The 11,540-nt window shown below is 52.2% G+C and overlaps 1 non-coding gene across 1 annotated transcript; it reads right to left on the reverse strand.

The window, feature by feature from the left end:
• Positions 1 to 1,030: 1,030 nt before the first annotated feature.
• On the reverse strand, positions 1,031 to 1,102 carry TRNAW-CCA. The gene has a single exon. It is a non-coding gene; the product is annotated as a tRNA-Trp (tRNA).
• Between the last annotated feature and the right edge of the window lie 10,438 nt (positions 1,103 to 11,540).

Raw genomic sequence — 11,540 nt, forward strand, 5'->3', positions numbered from 1 at the left:
GAAAAGATGGTCCCAGGCAGCGGTCCGGGCCTGCCACCTGCGCCCTCTGCTGGCGAGCTGTGTTTCTGCTTCCTCTTTGCTCTGGTTCCCAGGTGCGGTCAAACCCGCACCTGGGGGGCCTGGCCGGAGCCGCGCTGCCCCCGGCTGCCCCGCGGGGGAGCTCAGGGATGGGACGACCCGCTCCCAGCACACCGCGCGCAGACCCACGGGTCGCAGAGGCAGCAGGCGCGCTCTGGCCCCCGTGCTGCACCTGGGCAAGCTTCTTTTCCTTGCACCTGACGAGGGGACGCCAGCCTTGGAAGCGGGGACGACGTTAGGAAAGCAGCCCTGACGACAGCGCCGTGTCGCCGTGGTCGCCGCGCCCGGCGCTGTGCGCAGCGCTCTCCATCGACCCACTCACCGACGCCCCCTCGTCCGCGAGCTGGAACCCCAGCTGAAACCCAAACGGCCCGACGGCCGCAGGAAGGTCAGTGCGGGACCCGGGCTGTGAACGCCTCTGTCACCTGGCGCCGCACCGCGGGGCTGAGCCTCGCCCGCGTTCGCGGCCCGAGGTCGCCCGTGCGTCGCCGGGTCACCTGGATGCAGGTGGACGCGGTCGCGGGGCCGGCGCCCCCTACCGGCCGGCTTCGCCCCCGCAGGTGTGCGGACGCGAGCAGGTGGGCGCCGCTCCGAGGGCAGCCCCGGGGAACCGGGAGGAGCAGCGCTGCCCGTTTCTACGTACCCGGTGGCGGTTCTCGCTGAGGACAGACCTGAAGACGCCGATGTCCGGGCTCCCGTGAGGCCGACCCCGCGGAGCTCCCAGGGGCGGGGCTTCGAGGGGCGGGGAGGGGGTCCGTTCCCTCCCTCGGGGCAGCTCGGAGGCCCGCCGCGCCGCGCCGCCAGCCGCCGTCCCGGAGGGAGCCGCGTGTCTGTGAGCCCGGTGTTCGCGGTGCGAGGGAAAAGAGCGGGTTCTGCGTCCTGCGGCGGCGATAACACACCCTCCCCCCGCTCCTTACGCGCCCCTGCAGCCGGAGAGGAAAAAAAGCCGGCTTGACCCCGACGTGACTTGAACACGCAACCTTCTGATCTGGAGTCAGACGCGCTACCATTGCGCCACGAGGTCACAGCGAGTGAGAGCGTCCGCGTCACTAAAGACCTTGCTGATGCGGCCCCGGAGACGCAGCTGCTGCGTCCGCGCGCCGCCCGCTCCCACTCGGAGGAGGAGCCTGGGCGTGGTCTGTGCGGCCGGGGGAGGGGGCGCGGCGCGGAGCCGGGCGGGGAGCGGTGGGGATCTCGGGTTCGAGTCTCGCCGGCCCCGCCGCTGCCCGCCAACGGAGGGTGGTGGGCGCGCGGGGCGACCCCTGATGCGCCTGGGGCACCTGCCAGTGCCCCCGAACAAGAAGGAAAGGGGTCTCCCGGCGCCGAGAAACTGCGGGCTGGATAAACGAGCTGGAAGAAGAACTTCAGTAGTATAGTATATATTATATTACAGCAAGAACTATATATTATTATACGTAATGTGACATATTATATTATAGCGACAATATGTATTATATATTATTGTCATATATATTATAGCGACAACTAAATATTATATATTATATATAATAATAAATTATAGCAACAACTTTTATTATTGTTATTAAAAAATAGGTTTATTTTGGAACAGCAGAAAATTGCAATTCAGGACAAGTGGGCTGTAGCAAGAACTACAGGCAAATGCAGCTAATAAAGGAGAGAAATGTTACTTTCACGACTTCATTGTTTTTAAACTATGGAAGTAAACATCGTCCTTGAGCAAAGTCCGAACAGTGCCTGGAAGAACATGAGAATCTCTGACCACCCACCATCCAGATGTCACCAGTGCCAATCTTCCATGTGCTGCCTTCCCTTTTGCAGATTTGCACTGGCTGTGTCTATGTCAGTGAACTTGCAGCGGACCACACACACATCCGGAAAAGCAGCCATGAATTTTCACAAAGTGCAGCCACCTGCGCCTCCAGCAGCCGGATCGGGCTTCCCCCTTGCAGTCATTCCACATTCATTTTTAATTTTCTCACCTGTCATTATATTGTCTGCATATTTTACTTAATATATTTTCTAGCATAGTTTTAAAGGGCTCGTTGTCCACCTCATCCCTGCTTTTGGACAATTCTTTTTCCTTCTTTATTAAATAAAAATATAAAACTATCAAATAAGGGAGTAAATTCTGTCTTAAGCAGAAAGAGCGCTGTCCTGGTCTGTTTGGGAAGATGGAGCATCAGCAAGGCCCTGCTGCAGAGCCCAGGGAGCTATACTCAGTATCCTGCAATAAACTGTAACAGCAAAGAATCTAAAAAGGAATATACACACACGTATACGTGTAACTGACTCACTCTGCTGTACACCCGATACTAACACAGCTTTGTTAACCAACTGGACTTCAATCTGAAAAAAACAAACCAACCATGAAGCATCAATTAAGAACAGCACCCAAGGGCCTGATGTTCTTTGGAGAAGAAAAGAAAAAAAAAAGCAAAACTTAAAAACAAAAGAGATGCCCCACCCTTTGCTGGAGGATGAGGAGCTGGGATGTGTGCTCCCACTGGGGTGGGGGCGGGGGCTGCCCACCACCCGGTTACTCGGGGGCGGCTGGGACTGTCAGAGTTTCTGCTTGTCCAGCAGGAAAGGGGTCATGGCAGTCTCTGTGTTTGTGGCCCAGTGTGACAGGGGCAGGCATTTGGGATTCATGGAGTCCTGTGGCGGCTGCCCCAAGGCTGTCGGGGAGGCAGAGGCCAGAAAGTCCACCACTGTCCTCGGTGGGGACAGCCAGCCAGCCAGCCAGCCCGCGGCATGATCGCTGGTTCCATGTCCAGATTCCAGGTGGCCAGAGACCCGATCACCTCCTTACTGCTTTTGGTGGCCCCGGGGTGAAGTGGACCCTTATGGGAGGTGAGGGGGAGAGTGAGGGGCAGTGGAAGTGCATGAGCTGGCGGAGGGCAAGGGTTGGATTCACCTCGAGGCTCATGACAAATCGCCTCCCCTGGTCCGCACTGAGGCCCTCCAGCACCGGCCACACTGCAGTCGCTCTGAGAGCGAGTGCCTCCCCCACAGCGGTCAAGGGTCCGGGGTCTGCCAGAAGGAATATACCCCTAGTACGTCCACTGAAAAATTAAGTATGTAAATAAATCTAATTACCTCCTCGCCTAAGGGGAGAAAGGGGGAAAGAAGGAACTCCTGTCTTTGGAAGGAAAGACACTCTTGAAGCTGGTGGGACATTTACAGGCTCAGCAGCCTTACTCACTGGGAGCCAATCGGACATAAGCCAGAGTCCTAGGCCAAGGTCAGGCCTCCTCCAAGGTGCGGCCTCCTGATTGATGGCCAAGAAAGGCCACTCAGGCCCCTGAGAGGGACAAGGAGGGCTCTGGCTGCGGCTTGGAGGGGAAAGAAACTCAAACCTGGGGGTAGTGGAACAAACTTCCACATACTGTGTCCTTCCCAGCCGTCGGATTTTCTCTTTTTTTCGTTTTATTTCCTTCCTCTTGCGTGGCGTGGGTGGTGGCTCTGGGTGGAATATCTCTTGTGTTTTCAACTCTTGTATCTGAGAAAATTGGGCCTCCCTTCCAGGATGACCAAGGGCAGACCATGCCTGTGAAATGTAAGTCGGAGGGACGAGAAAGCCTGGGCCCACCGAGGCGGGGTGGGCTTAGGTTCTAGAGCTGGCTCCTCGGGTGTTCCTGGTTCTAGGGCGTGGCTCCTCGGGTGTTCCTGCAGACTTGGGTTCTTTGTCATTGCCTTAGACTGAAATTTCTGCAACTGCTGGTTTTAATAATAAGCCTGGTAAGCAAAATGTGGATAGTCAGACTGCCCTACAAAATGTCTTCCCGTCCACGCGGTGACTTGTCAAGAAGACAAAATGCAGCTGAGTCAACGTGAAGCTCTAGCTGGCTTTGTTCAGTGATGCCTGAGTCAGGCAGCACCCCATCCAGCGGGTAGAAAGGAGCCGTGAGGAGCCTTGAGGAGCCGTGAGGAGCTGTGCAGAACGGAAGGCTTTTACAGGCAGAAGAGGACAGGAAAAGGAAGTTTCTGACAGAGAGTGGATCGTTGAAGGCAAGGCCACCTCCCTTCGGGGGCAGGGCGGGGGTGTGTCATGCAGGTGACCTCACTAGTGCTGGCCGGGTTGTCCCAGGGCGACCGGTCAGAGGTCACACTCCTGGCAGAGGCTGAAACTGCAGTTAGGTTAGATATTAAGGCTTTGTTGGCAAGTGACTTCATTTTGGGCCCATTGTTCCTTTTCTTCTTTTTTACCAGACCCTGCTCCCATCTCAAGGCTGCGGTGGGGCTGGGAACAGAAGCCGCGGCTCTGCAAGGGAAGACAGAGCCCGTGTTAGATTCCTAGGGCTGTTGTAACCAGGACACACAAGCTGGGTGGCTCAAGACAACAGAAATTCATTCTCTCACAGTCCTGGAGGCCAGCGGTCCCAAACCAAGGTGGTAGCAGGGCTGTTTTTTCTGGAGGTTCTGAGGGAACCTTTCTCACCTTTCTCCTGGCTTCTGTGGTTGCCGGCAATCCTTGGCTTGCAGCCAGGTCTCCCATCTCTGCCTCCGTCTTCCCAAGACGTTCTCAGTTCCATGTTTCTAATATCCTTCTCCTTTCTCTTATGAGAACGTCCGTCAGAGGATTTAAGACCTGCCTTAGACCCAGGGTGACCTCATCTTTCTTTCTTTTCATGGGGTGACCCCATTGTGAGATCCTTGACGTGACAACATCTGCAAAGACCCTGTTATTCCCAAATAAGTTCACAACCGAGGCACCTGGTGGGCATGACCTTTTTGGTGATACTGTTCGCCCTCTCTTGCTTGCAGGTGGCCTGGGTCTCTGACCGCCATTGCAGACGGACTTGACTTTGGGCGTGGGCCGCAGCCTTCCTGATATTTCGGTTAGAGGCCTGCCTCGCTCACGCAGCCTTTCATGCAGCGCAGTCTGTGCTGTGCACCTTTTGGACGTTGGGCTCTAACGCTTGCCACCTCGTTGGGATGAAGAACAGAGGAGTAGGGGCGACGCCAGCAAGACAGCAGAATGGGAAGGCTCAGCGCTCATCCCCCAGCAGAGACGCCAAGGGAACAACAGAAGGACCCAGCACCGCCAGGAGATCTCCAGACACCGGCTGAGAAGTCGCAGCCCCCAGGCCAGCGCAAAGCCAAGGACAGCCACACTGAGGAGTTAAGAGCCATTCACTCTGTGGTGGCCCCTCCCCCGGCCAGTACAGCATCCCCCAGGGACTGGCCGGCGGGGGGGGGGGGGGGGGGGGGGGCGGGGCGGCGGCTGAGAACCTAAGCCGTGGACGTGTGGAGGTTGCTGGATGCAAGGATGAGGGAGGGCAGCTTTGGGCAGCACCAGAGGGCCCGTGGCCTGGAGAGAGAGGCCAGCGCAGCCTGGTGTGATCAGAAGATGCTCAGCTGCGTAGCTTCTCCCCAGGCGGGAGGGAGAAGAGGAGGGCATGAGGCCGGCGTTCTGATCTCTGGGAGACATGCCGTGCCTCAGGGCTGCTTCCGTCTTGCCTGATTTGGGGACCCAGCCGGCAGCTGGCGTACTTTGGGTGCCAGGGTGGGGGCTGCTGAGAACGTACAGGGCAGCTGCCGGCAGTGCCAGGGAACATGCAGTACCACAGACAGACACCAGAGGGAGCGAGGGGTTACACGCGCCTGGGAACGAAGCCAGCGAACTCGCTAACTGGGCGGTTAGGTGCGCAAGCCCAGAGACACGGCGCTCGCACCCCCACCCGACGGGCTTCAGAGGCCCCCGAATCTCTAGCTGGGCTAATTGGTGGCGGTCTTCCCCTGAATAAAGCCAGTCTGTAAAGACTGGGAGAAGTGACTCTTTTTTCAAATGCATGAAACTCAGCAAATAATCGCAAGGTACATGAACACACAAGGAAAGATGTCCCAGTCAAAGGAACCAAATACGCCTCCAGGAACCAGACCGAGAGCAATGGAGATCTGTGAATCACCTGACAATTCAAAATACGCGTAGTAAAGAAGCTCAGTGACCTGCAAGAGAACACAGACAAGTAAGCAAAATCAGGAAACGGAGGCATGAACGAGATCAGAACATCAACAAAGGGATGGAAACTGTTAAAAAAAAAAAAAAAAAAGAGTCGAACAAATTCCATCCTGAAGATACAGCAACTGAAATTAAAAATCCACAGAGGGCTCAACAGCCAACCTGATCAAGGGAAAGACCCAGCAAACGCAAAGACAAGACATTTGAAATTATTCAGCCGGGGGTGGAAAGAATGAAGGAAAGAGAAGAAAGCCGAAGGGGAAGTAGGACGCCTTCAAGCTGGCCGATACAGACACCATGGGAGCTCCAGGAGGAGGAGAAAGAAACGAACAAAAAGCTTCTGCGAAGATAGAACGGTCAAACTCCGTGGAAGGAAGCAACACCCAAATTTAAGAAGCTCAAAGGAGTCCAAGTAGGATAAACTCAAAGAGGAACAAAATAACTGCAAGACATACAGAAAACAATTAAGAAACTGGCACTAGGAAATCCTTCTTGGTAATTATTTTAAGTGTAAATGGATTAAAATACATAGAATGGCTCAATGAATTAAAAAAAAAAGAGCCAAGTAAATGTCTACAAGAGACACACTTCAGATGTAAGAACACACAGGCTGAAAGCAAAGGGATAGGAAAAGGTGTGTGCAAATGGTGAGCAGAAGAGCAGGAGTGGCCCTACTTACATCAGACTAAACAGACTTTAAGTCAAAGAGTGTCAGAAGAGACCAAGAAGGACGTTGCATAAGGATAAGAATCAATTCACCGGGAAGATACAACAATTAAATGTTGGTAGTTTGAAGGTCTTCTTACAAATGAAGAGTAAGACAGACCGTCCTTCTGCCCATTTTCTATGTTACTGCCCAGATGAAGCCAAATCCAACGAGGCCTCTAGACAAAGGGATATAGATGTTTTTGGACCCTTTTAGAAGGATGATGACGTTAAGGACATAACCCATTTTCCTTAATTGTATGTATGTGATCTATGTATTAGAGGACAAAAAAAAATTTTTTTAAGAAGGCTTATCTTGGTTAGATTTTCTTGACCAGCATCCAAGTTAACAGGGTCCGTCCTTTGCATGTAACCACTGGCGAGGTTATCAACTGCTTAAGAAGACAGAACATCAAAAATATGTTATTTTTTCTAGAACAAGAAAGAAGTTTTGAGCTCAGGAGTGTGGTGACAGTGTCCAGCACTCTTTAGGACAACCCAGGGTCCCTAGATTCTCCATCAACGTGGGTTCTGGTGAGAACTGGAGAGAATTTTTCCAGGCTGGGCCAGCCTACTTTCTTTCATAAATAAAATTTTAATCCAAAGATAATTGTGCAGCCTGACCACAGGCACTTTTTAGAGGAAGGCCAATCGAGGCCAAGATGGGTTTGTGGGCAAGGAATTTCTCTGGATTTATAATTCACAGGTAATGATGAGAGGGAAGAACTGCTTTGTTTTAGTATTCTGGGGTTGATTTTTCTGCAGTTGGTCCAGGGGAGGGGGTAAGGAAGTAAAGAAAGAATTGTAGAGTGATAAAAGAGAGAAATGCCCTGAAGGTAGTTTATTCAAGAGAACAGGAAAGAATGGAATGGACTGGAACGTAGTGCGGGTTCAGAGAAGGAGTTTCTGAGAGAAATTAACATTTAACTGAAACTGAAAGAAAATGAGACTGTGGGGGTGGGACTCAGATTAGAAAGGAAGGGTGATAATACAGCTCAGGGGAGAGACCAGGGGACCACTTAAAAGTGCAGCTCCGAGAAGGGCTTCAGACAGGAGTCTCTGGCTGCCTGAGGACATCGTTCACTAAGACTGGTGACTAAAGGGGGAGCAATGTTTACTTGTTTTGGGGGGAAAGGTAGTAACTTCACTATGAGCTATATTTCAGTTTTGGTTTCTATAGTGCAAACACAGAGATTCGAGCTCAGAAATGAAGCCATCCATACAGAAGTTACGGACACGGCTGTGCCATGAGACAGTGATGGAGTAAGGGAGGCAGGAGGAGGAATGCGTAAGCTGGCGGGACAGTGTGTGGAGTGGGGAGAGGAGGGGCTCGGACTGCGTCTCGAGATGTCCCAAAAGTACTGATGGAGGAGTTCCTTGCAGAGCAAGTGACTTGAGTAGTTTGGAGACTGAGATGGGCAAGAAGCCCAGGAAAAAGTCAGGTCCCCAGAAGAGGCCGTGGGGAAGATACACTCCGTGAACCTACTGATGGGGGTTTTCTAGTGATGTCACCAAGAGGTATTTTTCTGGAGAAGCCACTGGTGCGATCAGCCAGCCAACGGGTAAGGAGGACGCAAGACTAGGTAACTTCTTTGTGGTCTGTTACATTGCTTTTTATTTTATTCCAGTCCCCTGAGACTGATCTGTGGCCTAGCGTGTGGTCTACCCTGGGGAGTGTTCCGTGGGCGTTTGAGAAGAATGGACATTCTGCTGTGTTTGATGGAGGGTTCCACAGTCTAACTGGTGTAGGTGATGTTCAAGTCTTCCATTTACTTATGGACCGTCTCCCTATCCCCTGTTCTATCCATTATTGAAAGCAGATTAGCATTGAATTGTCTAATTCCCCCTTCACTTCTGTCCAATTTTGCTATGTATTTTGATGCTCTGTTATTAAGTACAAGAATGTTTAAAATTGTTACAGCTTCAGATGAATTGACCCTTTTACCATAAAACATCCCTTCGTGCCTCAAGTAACACTTTTTATTTTAAAGTTTGTGGTTATTGTTTGCATAATGCACCTTTTCCCATCTTTTTACTTTCAGTCTGTGCCTTTGAAGTGCATCTCCCGTAGACAGCATCCAGCTAGATCTGGTTTCCGTTTATTGTTCAATCCAGCGCAACCATCTCTGCTGTCTGTTTGGGTTGCTTACCCCGTTCATGTTAGATCGCTCTCCATCCTTCGGGTTTACTGCCGACGCTCGCGCTTTGTTTGCAGCTGTGTGTCGCGTCCCTTTCCCTTCTTCTCCTTGACTGCTTCCTCTTGCATTGAATGGATGTTTTCTATTACAGCATTTTAATGTATGCTTTCTTCACTATTTTTTGAAGTTATTTCCTTCGTGGTTATTCTAGGGCTTGTCATATGCATCTTAACTCGTCAGAATTGGGTTCCGAGCCACGCTGACTCAATTCCAGTGAGGCAGGGAAGCTCTCCCTACATCGCTCTCTTCCCTGTGCCCCCTTTTCAGTGGAGTGATTCTTACACACGAGGTACCTACAGACTTTTCTCCTCCAAAAATGTACTGTGATACTTGTTATTTGTGTAATTTTATCTTTCAAAGAATTTGAGAGACGAAAATAAAAGCATATAGGTACTGCTTTGGTTGTTTTAACCTTATGTTCATCCTTTCTGCCCAACTTCATTTGATCTTGTAAGTTCAAGTCACCATCTGGAGTCATTTCCTTGCGTGCCCCCTCACCTCCTTGTGCTGTTACTGGCAATGTATCACATTTTCATATCTTACAGGCCCAAGAGGGCGTTGTGTACATGCGTGTTCTGCCCCTGCCCCTTCAATAAGAGAGAAAAGGCGGAAATGCACGGTATTACTGTTGTAATTGCATAATTACCTTTACTTTTCTCTTTGCTTTTTTGTGTGAGTTTGAATTACTCCTTGGGGGGGCGATCACTTGTTTTCGGCTTGGAGAGTTTCCTTTAGAATTTCTTGCAAGGTCCATCAGCAAATGCTCTCAGCTCTTGTTTGCCTTCATCTGGGACAGATAGCTTTGGTGGACATGGGTTCTGTGTTTGGGGGCTGTTTCCCTGGAGCCCTCTGGACGTCATCCCGCTGCTTCTGGGGTGGGAGTTGGCTGTGGACCAGGCGCCCTTGTAAGCGGTGTCTCTTTCTCTTGCTGTTTTCAGAACCTTTCCTCTGTCTTTGGTTTCCAGCATTCAGGCTACTGTGTACCTGTTTGCAGCTGTCTTCCCACTCATCCTAGAGAGCGTGCTGAGTCTACTGGACATGTCTCTTTTCTCTCCAAGATCTTCAGGGAGCCTTCACCCACTGTTTCTCAAATACTTTTTTCAGTGCCTGCCTCTGCCCTCTCCGCTGGCGCTCCCATCGTGGGCATGCGGGTGCACTTAATGGTGGCCACGTGGTTCTGGGGAGCTGTTCATTCTGTGTTCACTCCTTTTCCCTCTCTGTTCCCTGGATGTACAGCCTCCGTGGGCCTGTCCTCAAGTTCACCAACCCTTTCCCCTGCCAGTCCAACTCTCCTGTCGAGCTCTCCCGGTGAACTTTTTATTTCTGTTATTCCTCTCAATTCCAGAACACCCATTTGATTTGTTTTTAAAAACAAATTCTGCCTCCTTGCTTTTATTCTCTTCTCGGTGCAGCTCTGCTGTCCTGTCTTCCGTGGTCCCTTGAACGAATCTGTGGCGGCTCCTTTGAAGGCTTTGTCTGTTAAAACCAACATCTGGTCTCAGTCACTGTCAGTTTCTGTGCCTGTTTGTTTTGTTTTTGTCCCAGCGTATGGGTCATACTTTCCAGTTTATTTCCATGTCTCATAACTCTTCTGTTGGACCCCGAGCACTCTGGACGGTACCGGTCCTCCTCCTGGGGTTGGTGTTGCTGTGAGCTTGTTCAGTTTGCTGGGTGATTGGCTGGGCTATTTTCGGGGAGTCTGTTTCCACCCCTGCAGCGTCGGAGCTTAGAAGCTGCTTGGGGCACAGACTTGGATGTGCACGCTGTCACCTTGGAATGACACTGGTTTTGGCAGGTTTCTCCGTGACTACGTCCAGCTGTTAAACTCCGCTGGTTACACGCTGATTTCTCTGTTGTTTTCAGCAATACCCTGGGGGCCTGAATTGCTCCCCAGCCTGGACCCATCAAGTTCCCGCTCCTTTGAAGGGATGTCTGTAGAGTGTTTCAGAGCAGCTCTGGCCCCAGGTAGACTCTTCCCAGCTGTCTCCCTTTCGAGTTTTCGGGCAAACCAGCCAGGGCACAGTGAGTTTGTGTCCAGGGATCCCACCAATCTCCTTGCAACTGCCTTTCACCACATCCTCCACGGCTGAGAGCCCCCCAGCTTGAACTCCTCCACACTCTATTGCAAATGAAGTCAGCTCCCCTGAGAAGAGATGAAGATTTATCTGCTCCATGGCCTGATTCTCCTCCCAGGAAAATCTCAGAGCCAGGGTCTGGAGCTGAGGGTGAGGACAGTGACCCATTTCTGTCTGAGTGATGTCACCACAGGAGGAGCTGGGCCCTCCGAGGACGGGGTGGGCAGGCGATCCCGGTCTTCGTGGCTTGTCTCTCCAGGTGTGGAAGCACCACCTCACAAACTCAGTGGCCGTCAGGGCCTCAGTTCTTGGTGGCACTGAAGCCAGGGTGGCGGTCCTGCCCCATCAGGGGGACCTGGGGAAGAAGGGACCCCCCAACTTCTCTTGGCCACATTTGCATAGAATGTAGCTTCACAGGACCTGGGGAGCAGCCTGAAGCCCTGCCCTTGCTGGGACTGTGGCCCTCGGGCGGCGGGACTTGGGGTGGGGGAGCCTGCCCCGAGCCGGGGTCGGGGGCAGTGAGTGGGGCCTGGTTCAGAC

This window comes from Camelus ferus, chromosome 16, assembly GCF_009834535.1.
Source record: "Camelus ferus isolate YT-003-E chromosome 16, BCGSAC_Cfer_1.0, whole genome shotgun sequence".
Lineage (NCBI taxonomy): Eukaryota > Metazoa > Chordata > Mammalia > Artiodactyla > Camelidae > Camelus > Camelus ferus.